Below are 22,028 nucleotides of genomic sequence, written 5' to 3'. Positions count from 1 at the left end.
GGAGCCTGTTTCTGATTCTGTGTCTCCCTCTCTCTCTGCCCCTCCCCGGTTCATGCTCTGTCTCTCTCTGTCCCAAAAAAATAAATAAAAAAAAAAAAAAAGTTGAAAAAGAATAGAGGTTATAGCTGGTGTTAGATCAATCCTTTCTAAACATACTGGCAGAGATATAAGCAATAAGAAGTAGAATATTATTTACCTACTAACAGGAATTAAATTACTTAAGTATGCCTTGAGCACCTATTATGAATGAGGCACTATGAGGTTACTATTAGTAGGCAGTGCTTACTCTATGGTTAGTGAAGAAACAGACGTGTAAACAACTAACCAAAGTGCAAGACAGAATTAAATAAGAATTGGTATCTTTGCACAATGAGATATTATCTCACACCCATTAGAATGACAACTATATATACATGGATATGGATATGGATATGTACTGGCAAGGATGGGGGAAAATTGTCAACCTTCTATGCTTTTGGTAGGATTGTAAAATGATGCAGCCCCTGTGGAAAAAAACAGTACGGAGTTTCCTCAAAAAAGTAAAAATAGAACTGTCATATGATCCAGCAATCCCACTCCTGGGTATTTATCCAAAACAGTTAAAAACAAAATCTCAAAGAGATATTTGCACACCCATGTTCATTGCAACATTATCCACAACAGCCAAGATATGTAAGCAACCTAAATGTCATCAATGGATGAATGGATAAAGAAAATGTGGTATATAATGTATATTATTCATCCTTAAAAAGAAGAAAATCCTGTCGTATGCAAAAGCTGAATGATCTTAGAGGACATTATGCTAAGGGAAATAAGCCAATCATATAAAGATATACACTGCATGATTCTACTTACATGAATTATCTAAAGTAATCAAATTCATAGAAACAGAAGATATCATGGTGGTTGCCAAGGACTAGGAGGAGAGGGAAATAGGGAGTCATTCAATGAGCATAGAAAGTCAATCATGCAAAATAAAAAAGCTCTAGAGATCTTTGTACAATAAGCATACAGTTAATACTGTAATGTACACTCATTGTTAAGAGGGTAAATTTATGTTATGTGTTTTTTGCCACAGTAAAAGGAGTCCTCAAAAAAAATCAGTGCTTTGGTAGCATAAAGAAAGGAATAATTATAGCTTCCAAGTGGTGGCAACATTTGACCTGAATTTTGAAGACTGAGTAAAATTGTGATGTACAAGAAGATATGGGAAAGCATTAACAAAGACCCAGATAAGTGAAAGTTCACAGATTGTTTGAGGGACCAGTAATCTGGGTGGTTATATTATAGGCCATGTAGGATCAGCTCAGAGCACTTATCAAACAACTTCCTTTAAAGGACAATAAGATCTTTTCTGTTATCTATAACAATTTACAGCTATTTACCAGGATAGAATGTTATTTTATATCCTCATTGTAAAAGACTTATACATCATAGCTTATTTCACACTCCTCCTAGAAAGTGTGAAAAGAACTAAAGATTGTGATTCTACTAAGTCTTGAAATTTTTGCCTTTAAATTTTGAAAAGTTATTTATTATGACTTGACATAAGACAAAGCAACTTAACTCAAGAAGTATGGACACTAAAAATACTGTTGAGAGAAAATACATATACAAAGCTCATTATTTAGTTTGTAATTCTGATATATATAAGAATATATTTTGGTGTTGTTAAGGTCTCTTATTCTAAGAGAGTTATCAACCTTAATGGGCAAAACTTATTGCTGTCTAATTTGACAAAAATATTGATAATTAAATTAGAAAGAAGGAAATAGGTAAGAGTAATGAATTTAGATTTGAACATATTTGAGATACATTCAGCATTCAGAAAATGCTGAATAATCAATTATAACAGGAGACTGGAACTTAGAAGAGAGGTTGACTAGAATGAAACCCACGCATAACACTCAACTAATTTTTGACAAGGGCACCAAGAACAAACAATTGGGAAAGGATAGTCTTTTCAACGAACGATGCTAGGAAATCTGGATATCCACAGGCAAAATAATGAAACAGGAGTCCTATCTTACACCACTCACAAAAATTAACTTCAAATGGATCAAAGACTTAAATATACAATCTGAAACCATAAAATTCCAAAAAAAAAAAAAAAAAATGTAGGGAAACAAGTCCTTAACATTACTCTTGGCAATGATTTATTGGATAAGATGCCAAAAGCACAGGCAAGAGAAGCTAAAAGAAATAAGTGGGACTAGATCGATTTGAAGAGCTTCTTCACAACAAAGACAACAGTCAATAAATTGAAAAGGCAACCTACAGAATGGGAGAAAATATTTGCACACCAAAAGCTGATAAGCGATTAATATTTAAATTATATAAAAGACTCATACAGCTCAATAGCAAAAAAGCAAATAATTGATACAATTAATACAATTAAAAAATGGACTAAGAACCTGAATAGACGTTTTTACAAAGAAAACATACAAATGACCAATAGGTATTTGAAATGATCAACATCACTAATCATCAGAGAAATGCCAATCAAAATCATAATGAGCTCATCTCACACCTCTCAGCATAGCTATTATCAAAAAGAGTAGAGATAACAAGTATTCATGAGGATGTGGAGAAAAGGGAACCCTTTTGCACTGGTGGTAGGAATGTAAACTGGTATAGCTATTATGGAAAACAGTATGGAGGTTCCTCAAAATATTAAAAATTTAACTACTATATGAACTAGCAATCTCACTCCTGGATGGATTGACATCATCCAATATTTGTCTTTCTCTGTTTGGCTTATTTTACTTAGCATAATGTCCTCCAGTTTCATCCATATCATTGCAAGTGGCTGGACTTCCTTCTTTTTTTTTTTTATGGCTTAATAATGTATACACATATACAATGGACTATTATTTTATATACTATGTAGTATGTAAGTCACATTTTCTTTATTTATTCATCTATCAAAGGACATTAGGTTGCCTCCATATCTTGGCTATTGTGACTAATGCTGAAATAACAATGGTGTGTAGGTATCTCCTATATATACATATACATATACATATACATATACATATACATATACATATACATATACATATACATGTATATACATATACATCTATATACATATACATGTATATACATATACATCCCTATATGTATATATGTATATATATGTATAAAAAATATACATATACATATATATATAAGAGAATTGAAATCAGTATCTCTAAGAGATACCTACACACCATTGTTATTTCAGCATTAGTCACAATAGCCAAGATATGGAGGCAACCTAATGTCCTTTGATAGATGAATAAAGAAAATGTGACTTACATACTACATAGTATATAAAATAATAGTCCATTGTATATGTGTATCCATTATTAAGCCATAAAAAAAAAAAAAAAGAAGGAAGTCCAGCCACTTGCAATGATATGGATGAAACTGGAGGACATTATGCTAAGTAAAATAAGCCAAACAGAGAAAGACAAATATTGGATGATGTCAATTATACACAGAATCTAAAAAAACAATAAATAAGGCCAATGTCATAAAACCAGTGGATGAGGAATGGGGAAAATGGGTGATGTAGGTCAAAGGGTCCAAATTTTCAGTTTTAAGTTCTGAAAATCTAATGTAGAGCATGGTGACAATGGTTAATAATACAGTATTGTATACTTGAAAGTTGCTGAGAGTACATCTTAAGCATTATTACCCTCACATGCAAGAAAGAATTAACTATGCAAGGGGAAGGATATGTTAATTATCTTGACCTACATAATCATTCCACAATGTATATGTATATCTAATAACCACATTGCACACACTTTAAACATATACAATTATACTTATCAAAAAAAACTTTAATAAAAGGAATTTTTTAATTAATAAAATATTAAAAAATAAAAAATCTTACTAAACTAGTTTAGGATAGACACACATGAGCAAGGAGAAAAGAATGCATCTGGCCTATGTGATGGAAATAATGAAACTTGTCTTACTCTTCCTGAGTTCTAAGTGAACAACCAAGAAATTTCTTTTAAGGTACCAAAACAAAGGGCCTATCTGGTGTTCAGACCCCCAAGGCCAAAAAATTAATATAAAATAAATTCTGACTTTCTGTATTTCTTGGGCTCCTGGCAGAAACAACTGCTTTTCAGAGCTCTCCAACAATGTGCAATACAAAACTATTCTCTCTCTCTCTCCCTCCTGCCTATGTAGAAATTAGATAATTATCAAAATGTACCATGTGCTAAGCTACAAGGTGAATCTCAACAAAAATAAGGGGTGCCTGGGTGGCTCAGTCAGTTGAGGGTCCGACTTCCGCTCAGGTCATGATCTTACGGTTTGTGAGTTCGAGCCCCACGTCGGGCTCTGTGCTGACAGCTCAGAGCCTGGAGCCTGCTTCGGATTCTGTGTCTCTCCCTCTCTCTTCCCCTCCCATGCTCACGCTGTCTCTCAACAATAAATAAGCATTTGCAAAATTTTTTTAATAAATAATAAATAAATAAATAAAACTTGGATATCATAAAGACCACCTTCTCAATAAATGCAATAAAATTAGAAGTAAATAACAAAAATGTAATTCTGAAAGACTCACATTTGAAATATTCAAAATATACTTCTATACAATTCTTGGATCCAAAAGAATTCATAAAGGAAATTTAAAAATATTTAGAAGAGAAAATTATGAATCATTATTTAACATTTATAAATTTTGTTATAGTAAGAAATATTACAGCCTTTAAGGTACACAATAAAAAAGGAGAAAGGCTTAAATTAAATTAAGGGGGGTGGCAAATAAAGAGTTCTATTTTTGGACTTGTTAAGTTTGAAATAAGTATGAAATATCTAAGCAGAGATGCCAAATGGCAAATTAAGTATAGGTGTCTAGAGTTCAAGGAAGGGCTCAAGTGTCAGGAGATCAATGTGGCAATTTTCTCCAAGAGATACTATTTACAGTTAAAACAATGGGTGAAATTACCCAGAGGAAGAGTATATATAAAAAAGATAGGTAAGGACAGCGCTTTGGAGTACTCCGATATTTGGAAGAAAGGAAGATGAGAAGACATCAAAAGAGACTAGAAAAAATCAGGCTATGAAGGAGGAAGGAAACCAGTAAGCATACTAAAAAGGAAGGTAAGAAATAAAAGTGTTTCAAGAAGGAAGAATTAATCAACTGACTCACATTCATCTAGGAGATAAAGTGAGATGGGTGCAGAGTTAACCACTGATTGCATTTTGCAACATGGAAGTTATTTCAAATGATCGGGGGGAGAGAAGAACCTGAACCAACTACTTAAGTAAAAGGGGTTGCTTTGCTTAAGAGTAGGGCTCTAGCTCCTCCTGTGACTGGGGAAAGACAAGGACATGTGAAGTTACAGGTAAAGTTTTAACTGAAAAAGAGTTAAATAGAAGATATAAATGGAAGCTAAATTGATGGTAGTGGATTGTGCAAAATATTTAGAAGGGAAGTGGTATATTCAGAACTACATGTTAACTTGGCTTTTCCTGAAGTGGGACTGGAGACAGGCAGTAGTCTAAGCAAGAGACGGCAATGGCTTCAAGTACTGAACAGTCCGGGTTCCAATAGGAACTGGATGGCATGCTCACATTAAGATAATTCTAGGAGGGTTCATTTAAAAAGAAATTCAGTATCATGATCTGAGTGGGGATAGGGAACCTCAAGGGATAGTGCAGAAGTCAGGAACTGGAAGCAGTAAAGCTGAAATCAACCTCTCCCCTTAGACTTAAAGAAAGATGGGAAGGATAGAGAGCAAAATTCAAAAAGAGGGTTAAGGAAAGTGGATTGCCTTAAAAAGACCCACTTCCCGCAGGAGGAGAGACAGGGAAATATTATTTGACTTCTTAAACTTTAATAATCATTCTTATAAAGAAAACCAAAAGAAGTATTGTTGAGAGCTTACATGGTCCAGGGACTGTACTAAATTGGCATTATTTAAATTCTCAACAACTGTATGATATAGATAATTCCTGGGAAACCAAGGGAATAAATACTGTGATCCTACTCCTCTTCTTCCTTCAGAACTCCTGTCTAGGCTCCCCATTGGCCAGACCCAACAGTTAATCAGAGGACAAGAGATCACACTGACAGAAAGAGAAGAGTCTCAGCAGCAAAGAAACAAGCAGAGCACCCAAGGCCTAGGCCTACCATGGAGGTGGAGACAAATTAAAATCCAAATCTGATTTCAGCCATCTCACCAAGCAACCATCATGATTAATGTGGGAAACATAGGTCGCTTGCAGAAAGAGGCAGCACTGTTGAAGTCAATGCAAATATCTGTTCCACTTAACCTTTTATATTCTCAACTCAAAATTAATAAAACAGTATTCTGGAGTTATTAAAAAATAGAGGCTTTATCAACTATTAACTAAGAGCTTACATGGTTTTAAGATTTTAACACAAATGATAGGAGGTAGTTGTGATATAAGCAAAGGCAAAGACCAGAGGAAATTTTAATTAGTTGTCAATACTTTACAAAACAGATGTGGCAATACCAGGGCATGGTTGCTGCATAGCAACAACTCCCTTTAAAGGTGCATGCTGATCCCAGTTTGTTCTCATCCCAGCATGCTTCACTCCATTAGATTAACAACCTCCCCTCTACTTGAGACCTGAAAATCATCTTAGAAGATCTGGAGCTTAAAGGGGTCCCAGATTCATCTCTTGTGTTTCCAAATCTTCTACTGCTAGAGATAGTACATGGAACTAACAAGGAGCTTAACAGAGCTAGGCTAAACTGGGGGAGACTCTAACTTCAAAAGCTTGGCCAAATATACTGATTTCTCCTTATTCTGCTTTTTTACTTTATCTTTTTTACCTTTTTCTGCTCCCCTAAAATCATTTTCTAAAAACACTTGTAAGTACAAGTTACCAGATTTGGATTTTACAACTCTTTTCATTGTTGTTTACAGCTGTAGCACTTTCTTTTCCTCCTTTAATTGTTTCCATTTCACAAACTACGATCCCTAAGCCTGGTTTTATGAAGCTTTGTGATCTGGACCCTGCTTATTTCTCCAGCTGCATGTCCTTACATTTTTCCCTAGTTCCCACTTCTACATTGACCTTCTCTGCAATACATTAGAGAGAGAGAGAGAGAGAGAGAGAGAGAGAGAGAATCTCCAGGAATACTAAACGAATACACTTAATGGCATATCATTCTCCACAATTTTACCCCTCAATGTTTGGGTATGCTATGAAGGGAAGTCTTCCCTTGCCACTGTCCTTCTCCAAACTCCCTACTAATACTCAGTGTAGCTCACAGCCACTTCCAAGTGCTTCCCTGATGCCCACACTCACAAAGTTGGATTAGATGCCCTTCTTTTGTGAGGTCCTAAACAGCTTGTATAATTAGCCCTATCTGTTTTACAGGCATTTGTTTATGTTTCTGTCTTCTCCACTAGACACCCAGAATCTTGCAAGCAGGACAAGCCACACAGGGGCTGGATGAATCAATGCCTAAAGCTAAATCTAGGCTGCCAACTTGCAGCATCTTCACTGTTGTACTAGACATACAACACAACCTGGACCCTAAAAGTGATTTCTCCGTTTTATCTCCTTTTCACTCCCTGCACTTACCAATCCCAATTGACAAAGCAAACTTTCTAATTATCTAATGTTTTTGTCTGATTTTTTTCCAATAGTCAATACCCTCCACCTAGGCCCAGGGAATGTGTTTTCTGATTTCATAATCAATGATATAAACCATTATCACAAATGATACTTCTGTGGGAAATATAACTCCAAATGAGACACTAATTTGCTCAGGCAACAAGCGCTGGTTCTAACACATATCTCTGTGACAGCTTACTAAATAGATCCCTCTTACGATAGAGTTCGAGCTCCTTAAATATCCTGAGGTTTCAACTTTATAGTCTTCCCTCCTCACTTTCTTTTCTACCCCATTTTCCCACTTTACAACACATGCACCAATCCACAAGCAATCTCAACTACACAAACATGTTTGGCTTTCTATTACAAAAGATGTCAGCCTAATGGATTGGGGGTGTCACTGTTCCTATTCTAGTCAAGGAACACAGTCAATAGGAAACAAATCTCCATCCATCAATTTGCTAGAAATCAGAGGGCCTCTTGGGTCACTCTGTTATTCACCTCAAAATACCTTGGAACTCAGTGAAACTATTCACTGGCACCCTATATTCAGCTGAGAGACACGTGTCTCTCCCTACCAGAAACGATTCAACATGTGCAGATAACCACTGAAGGGATTTTAAGGAGTTCAGGCTTAATTTCACCACAACCAACCACATTTAGCACAAAGAAGAAGAGACCTCAAACAGGCTAGTCCTTTAGAATTGAAATTCATACAAGGATCTAAACACAAAAATCACATGAGCTCCTTAATCAGGATGCACGGGTGCACAGAGACCAGGAGAATCTTCACATAATCCAAGAATTAAGTGGCAAGCCCCCAAATCACTGAATGAATAATGAACAAAGTAATTTAATCAAATTACCTGCTTCTTGAAGGCTTACTTCAGTTCCTGGAGTGGCCTGCTAGTGTGCTATGTCTTTATTTTCCTAAAAGCCATTTTTACCACGTTACCTGTTTAAACCACCGTAGTGGCTCTTTACTATCTGCAGGAGTTAGTGGGCACAAACATCTCTCAGCATCAAAGGGCTTCCACAATTTAACCTCCATCTATAGCATATTCTCATCCCCCTTGTGGCCTTTAGTTTGCCCCTCCAACATGCAGCTACAACTTGACACATGTATTTGCACACCGTTTTGTCAACCTAACAGGCCCATACAAATTTATTATATGTGAATTATAATCAATTATAAAAGAAAATGTATAAAAGAAAAGATGTGATCATCATTAATCAGAGATATGAATAAAACAAGGTGGGTACAGTGGTAGGGAATAATAGAGGAAAACCTAGAACACATGATGGTCAGGGAAAGCCATTCTGAGAGGTAGTAGCTAATCTCATACCTTAAGTATAAGCAGGATCCAGATACACAAAGAAAGAGGGAACAGTATTCCTGGAAGAAGGGACACCGTCAAGAACTTGAAGCAGAAAGAATCTTGGTGTGTTCAAGGAATTCAGGGCAGGAATGAGAAAGGGACACAGGAAGTTAGAGAGGAAGAAATGGGAAGATCATGCAGGGTTTTAGGCCATGGTAAACGTTTGGATTTTATCTTAGGTAAAAAAAAAAAAAAAAAAAAAGCCATTGAAAACTCTTAGGCAAGGGAGTGGCACTTGTTCAACTCATCCAACAAGATCACCATCTACTATGTGCCAAACACTGTTGTGGAATAGAAGGTACAACCATAAACAATCAAACAATCCTTTGCCCTCATGGAACTACCATTCCAGTGGAAGGAATAGTCATCCAGTCAGTAAATTAATGAAGCAGAGCATATGTAGATGGTGATGGGTGCTATGGAGATAAGAAAATCAGGGAAAGGGATAGAGTGTGCCAATGTGGGTTACTATTTTAAATATGGTAGTGTGATAGTTAACTTAATGTGTCAGCTTGACTGGGACAAGAGATGCTCAGGCATTTGACCAAACATTATTCTGGGTGTGTGTGCTTCTGGATGATGAGATTAACATTTGTATCTGTAGATTGAGCAAAGCAGATTGCCCTTCTTAATGTAGATGGGCCTCAATCAATTGAAAATCTGAATATTAAAAAAAAAAAAAAAAAAAAAGGGGAGGGGGGAGACCTGAATCAGAGGGAAGTCAATCTGCCTAAAATCCATCTTTGCTTGAGCTGGGGCATTGGTCTTCTCCTGCTCTTGGGTTGGACCATACACCATCTCTTGGTTCTCAGATCTTCCAACTCATACTGGAACTATACAACCATCCCTCCTTCATCTCCAGCTTGCCATCTGCAGATCTTAGGACTTAACCTCCATGATTTCATGAGCCAATCCTTATGATAAATATCTCTCTCCCTTCTCTCTCTCTTATGAATATATATATCCTATTGATTCTGTTTCTGTGGAGAATCCCAATACAGGCAGAATAGGAAGACCTCACTGTGATGTGATATATGACCAAAGACTTGAAAGAAGTAAAGAAGCAGGACATGAGTGTTCATGGGGAAAGGAGCTGCCAGTGAAAGAAACTGGAAATTGTGATGGCCCAGAAGCCTGCTAAAGGTAGTGTTTCAAGGAGTGCAGAACAATCAGTTGTGCCAAATGCTAGCTATAGCTTAGTTAAGAGAGGGCTAAGAATTGTCTATTGGGTGAACTTTACAATGTGGAGGTCAATGGAAAACTTTGATAAAATAGTTTTAATAAAGTAATGGTGGGTATTGGCGTGATTGGAAGGGGTACAGACAGAATGGGAGAATTGGAGGAAACGAGTAGAAGTTACAATTTAGAGGAATTTTTTCTGTAAATGGGAGCAAAGAAATAGGGCAATAACAAGAGGGAGGTTTGGGTAGATATGCTCATAAAAATGATCCTATGTGGAACTGGAGGGTATTATGCTAAGCGAAATTAGTCAGAGAAAGACAGATATCATATGACTTCACTCATATGAGAACTTTAAGATACAAAACAGATGAGCATAAGGGAAGGGAAGCAAAAATAATATAAAAACAGGGAGCGGGACAAAACATAAGAGACTCTTAAATATGGAGAACAAACAGAGGGTTACTGGGGGGGTTGTGGGAGGGGGGATGGGCTAAATGGGTAAGGGGCATTAAGGAATCTACTCCTGAAATCATCGCTGCACTATAGGCTAACTAACTTGGATGTAAATTTAAAAAATAAATTAAAAAAAATAAAATAAAATAAAACAAACAAAAAATGATACTATGGAAAGGGAAAAATGATGAGGCTGGAGACAGCAGGGAGGATACCTGGAGTAGCTTTTTTTTCAGTAAGTGAAAGAAGATGCCACCTCATCCAGAAGTGGAAGATTGTCTTTAGATGGTCCAAAATAATAGGAGGAAAAGGAGGTGGGGATGGCACAGATACTGGTAAGTGGATAGGCACAGTGTTGAGAGTCTGTGCATGTAACTAAGTTAAGTTTGAAATGCTAATTCTAACTGTTCTGTGGGCCATAGGACAAGTGTGAAAGCAGGGAGCCCAGAAAGAAAGCCGGTGCAATTATACAGACAAGCAATTTTGGTGGCTTGGACCAAGGTAGTAGCAATGACTGTGAAGTTTTGTGTTACGATTAAACAAACATATCTATTATCTCATTTCTGTGTATCATCGACAGTAATCTTTCTAATAAGTATTTATTTATGCATTTATTTTGCAAATAAACTGAAACCACCAAATCATATCTCCAAATAATTAAAGACATAGAGAAAATGTTAAGCTCCTATAACAAATATGGCTAGAGAATAGCTTTCCTGTAAGTTTTTATGTTCCACCAGGTATTACCAAGTTCTTTTTTTTTTTTTTTAATTTTCTTTTTTAACGTTTTATTTATTTTTGAGACAGGGAGAAACAGAGCATGAACAGGGGAGGGTCAGAGAGAGGGAGACAGAGAATCTGAAACAGGCTCCAGGCTCTGAGCTGTCAGCACAGAGCCCAATGCGGGGCTGGAACTCACAGACCCAGAGATCATGACCTTAGCCAAAATCGGCCACTTAACCGACTGAGACATCAAGGCGCCCCACCAAGTTCTTTAATCTTATTTCAATATGATGTTCTGTAATCAGAAAAGAAACATGTGAATAGATGACAATATTTCTGGTTACTCTTGTCTCCCTCAAACTTCCACCAATTTCCAGAATAATAGGTATGTTACAGAAATAGTCCCTGTGGTTTTTAAGAGATGTTACTACATATTGTTGAAATTAAAAGCTAGATGATAGGAGGGGAGGTGTGTGCCTCCTGTTCGTAGCTCTGAAAGGATTATTATCCAAAGCAGAAAATTCCCATAGAATTGAAACTGAGAAAATATACATCATATTTCTATTTTCTACATATTCTTGATCATTTTTGACTCCACCATAATGTGCATTTATTCTTTATGTGTCTTTTAAAGCTTCAACAACAAATGTATTTGTAACCATTTTGCTCTTTTATTTAGTCACCTGATGTGAAACCATCTAATATGCACAAAGTATAAGATTCAACCCCACACTTCCCAGTGAGATTTGAAACATGCCTAGACTCTCTGGTAGAAAATAGGTAATTCCCAGGAAGGGAAAATGTTACACTGTAAATAGCTGCCTCTTGTATTAATCCACAGCCTTTACTATTTGCTCCATTTTCTTTCATAAGATTAACATTTAAAAGCCTCTTTGTCACAGACTGAAATTGAATTGTGAAATGTGCTCCTGAATAAATAATTTCTTCCTGAATGTTAATTACATAGGCAATTATACTGAAGTATAATTTTACATAAATACAGTGTTAGAAGTTCCACAGATATGAACAATTGCACAAATGCCTCCTCAATGGAAAAAAAAAAAAAGTTTCTGAGGTTGAAAGTATCTAACATGCTGGATAAATATGGAACATTTGATGTACTGAATATTAATCTGTATGTTTACAGAATTCATTACAAAGCTTTTGGGCAACTACACAGCTACATATTCAAAAAGGGAAAATGTACATACTTTTTAATTTTCCTTATATATTCAAAACAATAACAAAAATAAGTATACTGACATTTATTTATTTATTTTTAGGGTTTTAATTTTTTTTAGTGTTTGTTTTTGAGAGACAAAGAGAGACAGCACGAGTGGGGGAGCAGAGAGAGAGAGAGGGAGGGAGAGAGGAATTTGAAGCAGGCTCCAGCCTCTGAACTGTCAGCATAGCACCCAACCAACACAGGGCTCAAACCCATGAGATCATGACCTGAGCCAAAGTCTGACGCTGACTGACTAAGCTGCCCAGGTCCCCCATTTTTATTTTTAGATTTTAAGTTTTTATTTGAATTCCAGTTAGTTAACATATAGTATAATATTAATTTCAGGCGCACAATGCAGTGATTCAACACCTCTACACAATTCCTGGTACTCAACCCAACAAGTGTACTCTCTGATCCTTGCTACCTATTTAACCCGCCCCCTCCCCATGTCCACCTCCCCTCTGGTAACCATCAGTTTGTTCTCTATAGTTAAGAGTCTGTTTCTTGGTTTGCCTTTCTGTCTTTTTCTTCCCTATGCTCCTTTTTTTTTGTTTCTTAAATTCCACATGTGCATGAAATCATATGGTATTTGTCTTTCTCTGACTGACTTATTTCGTTTATCATAATACTCTCTAGCTCCATCCACATAAGTATACTGATATTTAAAGGTCTAAGCCAAAAGTTATAAATGAGACAAGATTCAATTATAAGTGATCTGAAAATAAAATGTATCCAATTTGATATTCACAGTATTTTTTTTCCAGGTGAAGTGCTTTATATGCAATCATCAGCTTCTTATTTGATAACAATATTATGATACGATGATGATGGTGTGGACTAGTTTTCACAAAACAACCTCATTAGTTATAGCCAATAGACTTTCAGTGGAGAATTTCTACTCCAATAAGAATCACAATCAACTTGGAGCAAGACTGCTCATTGGAGATAATAACTAATGAAGCAAGTAATCTTTATTGAGCACTTCCTACATGCAAGCACACTGCTAAGCATTACTTGTATTATCCCTTTTAACCTCCCCACGGCTCCATGACCTGACAACCACATGGGGAACCACATGGGGAGCTTGGGAATTTTTTAAACTTGCCCAAGTTCACACAACACTAAAGATAAATCTTATCCAAATCCAGGTCTTTCTTAACTCAAGTCCACACTATTTAGTAGACTCTGTTTTATAACATAGAAAGAAAAGCCTTATTGAAAATCTGCCAGTATTTTAAATCACTGCCTTAACTTCTCTGCCTTTTTCTTCTTTATAAATATTTATCCTAAGTTGACATTGGGACTGGGTTAAGTGCAATATCCAAATAAGCCGTTGAAATTAGAAGAAGGAATCAAATTATTTGCCATTAATTTTTAAAAGAAACAAATTGACAATGATTTTAAATTTTAGTTTCTAAATCCTTCGTACTCAAAGTGTGGTCTGCAGATTAGAAGCATCAATGCCATCTGGGACTTTGTTAGAAACGCAGAAATTCAGGTCTCTTGCTGACCTGCCAAATAAGTCCCCAGTTTAAGAAGCACTGCTATAAATAACAGGCCATCCAGGTTTACACAGTTCCAACATTAATATCCTTTAAAATTACATAAAAGCATAGTGAAGTTTTAAAAATGTCATTTGCAAGGAGACACCATAAACTTCTAGTACTTGATGCTAATGATTGGAAAAGGAGGTCAGCAGAGGCACTGGATAAGTTTCAGGAAGTACCTTCATTGAGTTCTCAAATTTCCCCCAATTTTCCAATCTATAAAGCTAACCCAGAAAAGCTTCTATTTAGAGAACTTTAAGCAGACAGTTTTTACTACTGCTCAACTTCAGTGGGAGGATTCTGTTTCCAAAAAGTATTTCAGTCACTGATTTTTTAAAAAATAATGAATAGATATTATTTTCACATCACATTAAAGCTTGTTTTTACTTTTCTTCTGTAGCACATTGTTATGAATCACAAAATACCCCATTAACATCTCCAATAGTTTTATGACATGTTTAGGAGAACATGTTGTTATTCTAAATTTACAAATATTCAATGACTTGTCTACAAGGTAACATATTATTGCTAGTTTAACCTCACATTTTTTAACTTAAACTCCCCCCAAATTCATACCAATACTGTTTTTTTCCCTTTCTCAAATCTGCTTAGCATTAAGACAGCAATGAAACATTTTGAGGGTACATATAATCTGCTGTTATTGAAGCTTTTCCAAAATGTACCTGTTAAAAGTCACAGGTTAAAACTACCTTTACCCATGCATGGAGTCAGTTTTCCGCCTGCTTTTGAATTGGGGAAAAGACTTTCCTGCCTGTATCAGTCAGGGCTCAGTTGCAGAACACAGAATCCATTCTAGCCAACTAAAGTGGTGTGGAAATTTTTACAGGATATTAAATGACTTCAACTTTAGGAGTGCTATAGAAACTGAATGTAGGCTGGGATTCATGGACTCCCAAAGTCACATCACAGAACTTGGTTACTAGAGGAGCTACTGCTTCTGACAAAAATCAGGAGATTGTAGAATGAAGAAGCTGCCTGTTGAGTCAGGAAGCCACTGCAACAGTGACCAGCTCCAAAATCACATCACTTCTGCTATGATCAGCACAAACCAGTCTTCAGTAGAGGCCATCAAACATTCTATAAACCACTGTTGGATAGATCAAGAAAATGTGGTACATCTATGTACAATGGAATATTATTCCACCTTAAAAAGGACATCCTGTCATTGGGTCAACATAGATGAACCTGGTGGACATTATGCTAAGTGAAATAAGCCAGAAGGAGAAAGACAAATAGTGCATGGTGTCACTTATATGCGGTAGTTAAAAAAAAAAAAAAGTCAAATTCATAGAAACAGTAGAAAAGTAGTTGAAGAGTGGTTGCTAGGGGAACAAGAAAGAGGTTGGTGAAAGGGTGCAAACTTTAGTTAAAAGATGAATAAAGCTTGAGGATATAATGTATAACATGGTGACTGTAGTTGATAACACTGTATTGCATAATTGAAATTTGATGAGTAGAACCTAAATGCTCTCACCAAGAAAAAAAAAAAAGGTAAATAGATAAAGTGATAGATGTGTTAATTAACTCGATGGAGGAAATCCTTTCACAAGGTATACATATATCAAATAATCACATTGTATACTTTAAATATCTTACAATTTTATTTGTCAGTTATACCTCAGTAAAGCTGGGGGAGGGGAAAGCTATCTATGAATTACAGAGTATATGTTAAGACTGGTATATTCCATGAAAAGGCACCTCCTTTTAGTTTCTATGTAAAATTAGTTACTTGGTCAAACTTATGACCAAGGTTAAAGCTTTCAGAAAGTACATAAATTAAATGCTTACAGAAAGATGGCAACAGGAGACAAAATGAAATCTAGAACAAATAAGTATTCTAGTGAGAACAAGTTGCCACCCCTTCTGTAACAGTCTGATCTAATTGACCTGCCACTAGGTGGCTCCCAGATTTCCATTAAGTATGGTGCTGGACCCTGAACACGGGAGCCAGATCAGATTAAGTGAGGGGAATTCTATACTTTGTAGTTCATGTATTACTTCCATCCCTGCCACCATAGTCACTTGTGTATTAGCCCATTGATCAAACACTGGGACAGCTCGTGACAGATACTTAATGAAATCTACAGGAAAATTTATCTACCTGGGTACTGAATGTTTTGTTTTGTTTGTCTCTATAGAGGGGGCCCTTTGGTGAATAATCACATGAGATATGAACAATCTTATATGCTAGGCCCATTCTTAGAGGCCTATCTACATATCTCTTCTCCAAACCTATTTTGTCACCAATCCTCCAATCATGATCTTTGCAAATCTCTGAATATCTAACCAGACCATTAGCTTCTGTCCATGAATTGGTATAGATCCATGGTTATGACCATCTCTCCTTTCAGGCAAACAACATGGAAATTCAGCTACATCACCCAGATTTCTGCCCACTAGAAGGATTTTGTCTTCCTTGTTGTCCTTCAAGTCCATCCCTTTTTACGTTATATTGCTGCAGCAGGTCATTTGTGCACAGCTGTATTATGAGGCCAGAACTGAACTTCTCCCTCAGTTAGCTAGCTATAGAAATCTTTACATGAGGCCATGGATGGGTTGATGGAAAGGTGACATTGCAAGAGGTGTTAAGTACATTGGGAATGTGAGCCACCTGCTCTTGAAACTTATTAGTGCTTATAGAACACGAGTAGGTCTGATCTCATGAATGCAATTTCTACCTGATGGTGGAGTACTGCTGGATAGACCTACCATTAGTGCCTGGTGGAGCAGAACACAGCCAGGCCATTATCAGAGGCTCAGTTCCCACGCTCAGACTTTCAATGTCTAGCAGAGCCCATTAGCAAGCCAAGAGCAGCTTCTCAACAGTAGACTATTTATTTCCAAACATGACAAATTTGTTTTGTGTATTATGCCTCTATAGGGGTCTGCTAGAAGCTACATAGGGCATCCCAAACTGCCACAGACATTTTAAGCACCATTGGACCTGCTGGCTCATAAGGACTAAACGGCAGAGCTTTGCTCTGAGGCTTGGTTCAGCTGCAGTGGCTTCTCTTACTCTTGGCCTCATTCAAACCTAGGAACTTTATGGATTCTCACAGTAAATGGATTCCAAATGTGGGATATGTTGTCTCCAAAATCCAAAGTCCACAATGCATTGTACCTCATTCTCTGAAGTACTTTGGAGGGGATATTCCTTCACACCCCAGATCACTATTCTCCCAGAGATTTATCAAAGTGACTGGCCCTAAATTCTCTTTGGATTTTTTTCATGCTTTCAAATCATGTATTTCCTACCAGGACTTCTAGAGTACTTGTACTGCCTGTTTGCCAGGTCCTGCCATTATAAGGCAATAAAGGAAATAGATCAGCATGTTGTTTTCATTGTTGTTTATTGTTTTTGAGATGGTGGAATAATCAAGACCCTATGTAATAAAGGTAGTTACCATGAAGACAAGTTTTGTAACCCCCAGTTTAGATAGGAGAAAAAATGACTTGGAATATAAGCAAGCTCCAATGACAGGTCTGTCTCCCAAGGTTTTTCTCTTGACCTTTATGTCATGAGCTTCTGGATGGGGAAGAGATTTTCAGCTTGTCACACACCCAAAGGAAAGTGAATCTGGGTGATGCTGAGGGCACAGGTAATGCCCAACAGTCTCTGTTTGCACTTGGTCCATTTCCCTTATTTAAGCAGCCTACAGCACTCTTATAGGCACTTAAATTTATAATTACCACCTTGCTCTACTAGGTACAGAGTTGGCGGAGTGGGAAAAAGTGGGGCATAAATAATTTGGTCTAAAGTAGGTCTTGACAGCTGATACAGAAAAACTATCTTCTTACTTGGTGCCAGTTGTTTTCAAGATCCATTTTCACAATGGGCTTTAACTATTTAAACAAACTGAAACTTGTCTAGTTTGATTCCAAATGTCAGTGCAATTGAGTGAGTTTACTTAAACTATAATGAATTCCATCTTTCTCAAGACATTACACTAGAGACTACTGTTCCTCTGTCACCAAAATCATACTATTAATTAATTTCATTAGTCTCCACATTTGATTAGCAATTCCTCTGAATATTGTACTCAACAATATATGTCATTGTTGCATAAATTCTGCATATTCTTATTTCATGCAAGAATAATAATATTGGGAGGTATCACTGTTAACTACATGATCAAAGATCACAACATCTGTTCTTTTAGTCATAGTTTTCTATTCTCCTATTATTAGATTATTTCTTATCATTTCCTTGGTTTTATGTGTATGATACAGCCCTGAACTGTTTGTTAGTTTAAACTTGAGAACTGTTAATATACATTCTTAGCTTATTTAATCTGGCAATTTATTCCTCAGTAGTCAAAGACAGTATGTATCTTTTAATCACAATGTGAATTCCAGGTCTGCCTCTCAAAAGCCAGGTGAACTTGGCCAAATTATTTCAGCTTTCTAAGCTCTATTCATCTGAACAATGGAATAACAACATCTATCTCACATCGAATTCGAAGGGTCAAATGAAATAATAAAAGTAGAAATACTTGCAAACTATTATAAACTAATCCTGTGTGACTTCACAGTTGCCTTAAAGTATCAAGAATGTCCTATATTGAACACCTAAATTCTGTTTCTTGGCTTGTATACTACTTAGCACAAGATTATATAAATGTTTGTAATCTAAATTCCATCCAGACTATGAGCTTTTAAAAAACTGGTCCTAGGGACACCTGGGTGGCTCAGTCAGTTGAGCTTCTGACTTCGACTCAGGTCATGATCCCCCAGTTCGTGGGTTCCAGCCACGCGTCCGGCTCTGTGCTGACAGCTCAGGGCCTGGAGATGCTTCAGATTCTGTGTCTCCCTCTCTCTCTGCCCCTCTCCTGCTCGCACTGTCTCTCTCTCTCAAAAATAAACACACACACACACACACACACACACACAAAAGCTGGTCCTATACCTTATTCTTCTCTGTATCACCATACCAAATATAGTTCCTATCACATAAGTGGTAGGATAAACTACTAACAGAAGCTGTCTGTTCCATTTCTATCAGCCAGGAGATTTAGAATTTAATGGAATCTAACGAACTGGTTTCACCCCTCCAGAGGTAAAGGAGAACCATTTGCAGTTGTAATAATTATGTATGTGGCTTCTTTTTTTTTTGAATCCAAATCCAAAAAAAGAGTCAAATCTTTGTTCTGAAAATCTTATTTGTTGATATTGTTATTCAGTAATGAACAAGGTCATATCATGCTCAAATGCTAATTGAAGAAATATACTTTATTCATTTGAGATAATACTTGTCTATGAAAAAAAATAATTCTTACCTTGTTTCTTATGGAAAATTACTTTGGAAATCAAAGAGAACACTAAACCAAAATTAGATTTTACTCCCCCCCCCCCAACACACATGGAGCAAAAGGCCATCTCTTCCATCTCCAGATTGGATACAGTCTAGCCTGAAACTCTCAAGATACTGGAAGGAATGGGAATGGTGGTGGGCATGGAAACTCCAGTCTATGAGGGAAGGAGTAGAGAAACATGGGAAACTTAGAAAAGTGGATTATAAAATATCAAGGAAAGAGAAGTCAGTCAAGAGAGAAGGAGGCTTTTGAAGGTTTCATTAAACGAAGGTTCTTCTTTCTGTAGTGCAAGAGGGAAAGAAAGTAAGACAGTCTTCACCTCAATTCTTTCTTTACAGTTCTGGAGTTTTGAGACCTATAAGACACCTCATTAGAGGACTTGAGAAATCTCTACAATAATCAGATATGCACTTGTGCTGGGGAAGAAGGGAGAGTGGGAGTTACCAGGGGTAGAATGATAATTTCTCTCTAATCACCTTGCTTAGGCTTCAGGAGGAAAGGAGCTGCAAGGACAATGGCCCTGACAGTGGATTACAAGGTAGAGCTATTCCTGTTTATCAACCAAAGAGGAGATCCAGGGAATAGCATCAGAGAAGATCCCAGGCACTGAAGACCTTCCTCCTCTAAGGGTAGTATAAGGAAATAGCTTTTGGTTACTCACAAGTTATTGCATGAATATAAGAAAGAAATAAAGAATCCATGATGAATGAATGGCCTACTCAGCCTTCAATTTTCCTTACTTGCCTACATCTGTGTCATCTATTTCTGGTTATTTTGTGTGCCCATGAGCAGTTCCTCAACATTTGGATATTACAGAACAGTAAAATATCAAGAACATTTTGAAGGCTGATATGCACTTGCCATTATTATTTCCATGCAAGTAGATTCTAAAAGTACTATAGCAAAAAAAAGCTACTATAACAATAAAAAAAGCTACTTATTTTACAAAAGAAAAGCTACTTTAACCCTCCAAATCCTCTAATCTCAGACATTCAAAATTAAAGAATTTTAACTTTTTTGAAAGAAAAATCTTTACACTGTTATTATTTTTCTCATTTTGCTCAGACAGTTTTCAACTTCGTCATGAAGTGGGATTTGTGAACCACTTCCTTGGGCTTTAGTCTAGACTAGAACCTAGGCAATTCTTTGCAGGAAGAAACCCTTCATCTCTCAACACAAAAGCATTAACGCTATTATGGTGCAAAATGAGGTCTACTCATAGGAAATTGCCTATATTTGCCCATTTTTGACCTACCAAAAAAATAAAAAGAAAGAAAATTTCATGTGGTTCAAACTAGTATCATGATCTTTTTGTCTGAACTTGACCATTTTCTAATGTCAAATAAATGTTAGAACTATTACCAATGTATTCACAGCAGTTCTGTGGAATTACATCTTTTATTTAATAATTCAAAATTTTGTGAATTTAATAATTATTTAATAATTCTTCACAAATGAAGTAGTTGTTGTTTTTTGGGTTTTTTTAAAAAGGGTAGATTTTTTTAAGTGTTACTTACCATATTCTGCACAGTTGCTGGGAGTGTTTTTTAGTATGAAAGGGGCTACAAAAATGCTAAATCTTTTAAATCTCAAATCTTTAATTACTAAGTTTTTACTTATGTTCATTATAACGAATCAGGGCTTCACTAAATTAACTAAAGATTATCGGATACATACCGGAGTGTTCAGTACAAAATATACTTTCTAAAACCACTAAAGGCTAGTTAGTGTCTTAAGGATGATTTGCTTTAAAAGAGAGACGCTCATAAGCCAAATTAAGTAACAAAGTTGTGTTACAAGGATCTGGAGGACCAGGACACCTGGCTGGCTCAGTCAGTAGAACATGCTTGGTAGAGTACATGACTCTTGATCTTGGAATTGTAAATTGGAGCCTACATTGGATATAGAGATTATTTAAAAAATCAGATTTTGGGGGGACACTAGGGTGACTCAGTCAGTTAAGTGTCCAACTTCAGCTCAAGTCATGATCTCATGGTTCCTGACTTTGAGCCCACATGTTGAGCTCTGCGCTGACAGTGCAGAACCTGCTTCCAATTCTCTCTCTCCCTCTCTCTCTCTCTCTGCTCCCCCCCCCCCCGCTTGCTTGCATGATCTCTCTCAAAATAAATAAATAAATAAGTAAATAAACATTTTTAAAAGAAAAAATAAGAATAAATAAATAAATAAATAAATAAATAAATAAATAAATAAATGGAGTTGGAGGACCCTCATAGAACCCATAGCAAGAAGGGGCTGACCTCATGGGAATAGCGATGCCAGACAATTATTTTCTCCACTTGTTTTCAGCTGTATCATCTCTCCCCTCTCCTGTTCTTATTATTTCTCTCCCCACACACTCCTAATCCCTGTTCCAATACAACATTGGCTTACAATGTGGTCCTAAGTCCATATGGGAGAAATGAGTCTCTCCCTTCCCAGATTCCTGCCTGGCCCATAAAACTTGAAGTGTTCCCTGTTTAGAGAGTATTGGGCAGGAAGTACACCTTCTCTCACTTTCCCTGGGAGTGGCTTATCTGATCAGCAGGACTGAGAAGAAGATCTTTGTGTGTGTGGAGCCCAGGATCC

General features: G+C 36.6%; 1 protein-coding gene across 1 annotated transcript in view; it reads left to right on the top strand.

Annotated features, from left to right (window-relative positions):
* LOC144616889 (uncharacterized) overlaps positions 1 to 20,603 on the top strand; it is a 93,914-nt gene extending 73,311 nt beyond the window's left edge. Inside the window, exon 2 of the mRNA XM_078449669.2 lies at positions 19,928 to 20,603. The gene's annotated coding sequence lies outside the window, so the exon portion shown is untranslated. The remainder of the gene's footprint in view (positions 1 to 19,927) is intronic.
* Positions 20,604 to 22,028: the final 1,425 nt, after the last annotated feature.

Source organism: Panthera onca, chromosome B4 (genome assembly GCF_046562875.1).
Source record: "Panthera onca isolate mPanOnc1 chromosome B4, mPanOnc1 haplotype 2, whole genome shotgun sequence".
In the NCBI taxonomy this organism is placed as follows: domain Eukaryota; kingdom Metazoa; phylum Chordata; class Mammalia; order Carnivora; family Felidae; genus Panthera; species Panthera onca.
This window is presented reverse-complemented; position numbering and strand designations above follow the sequence as displayed.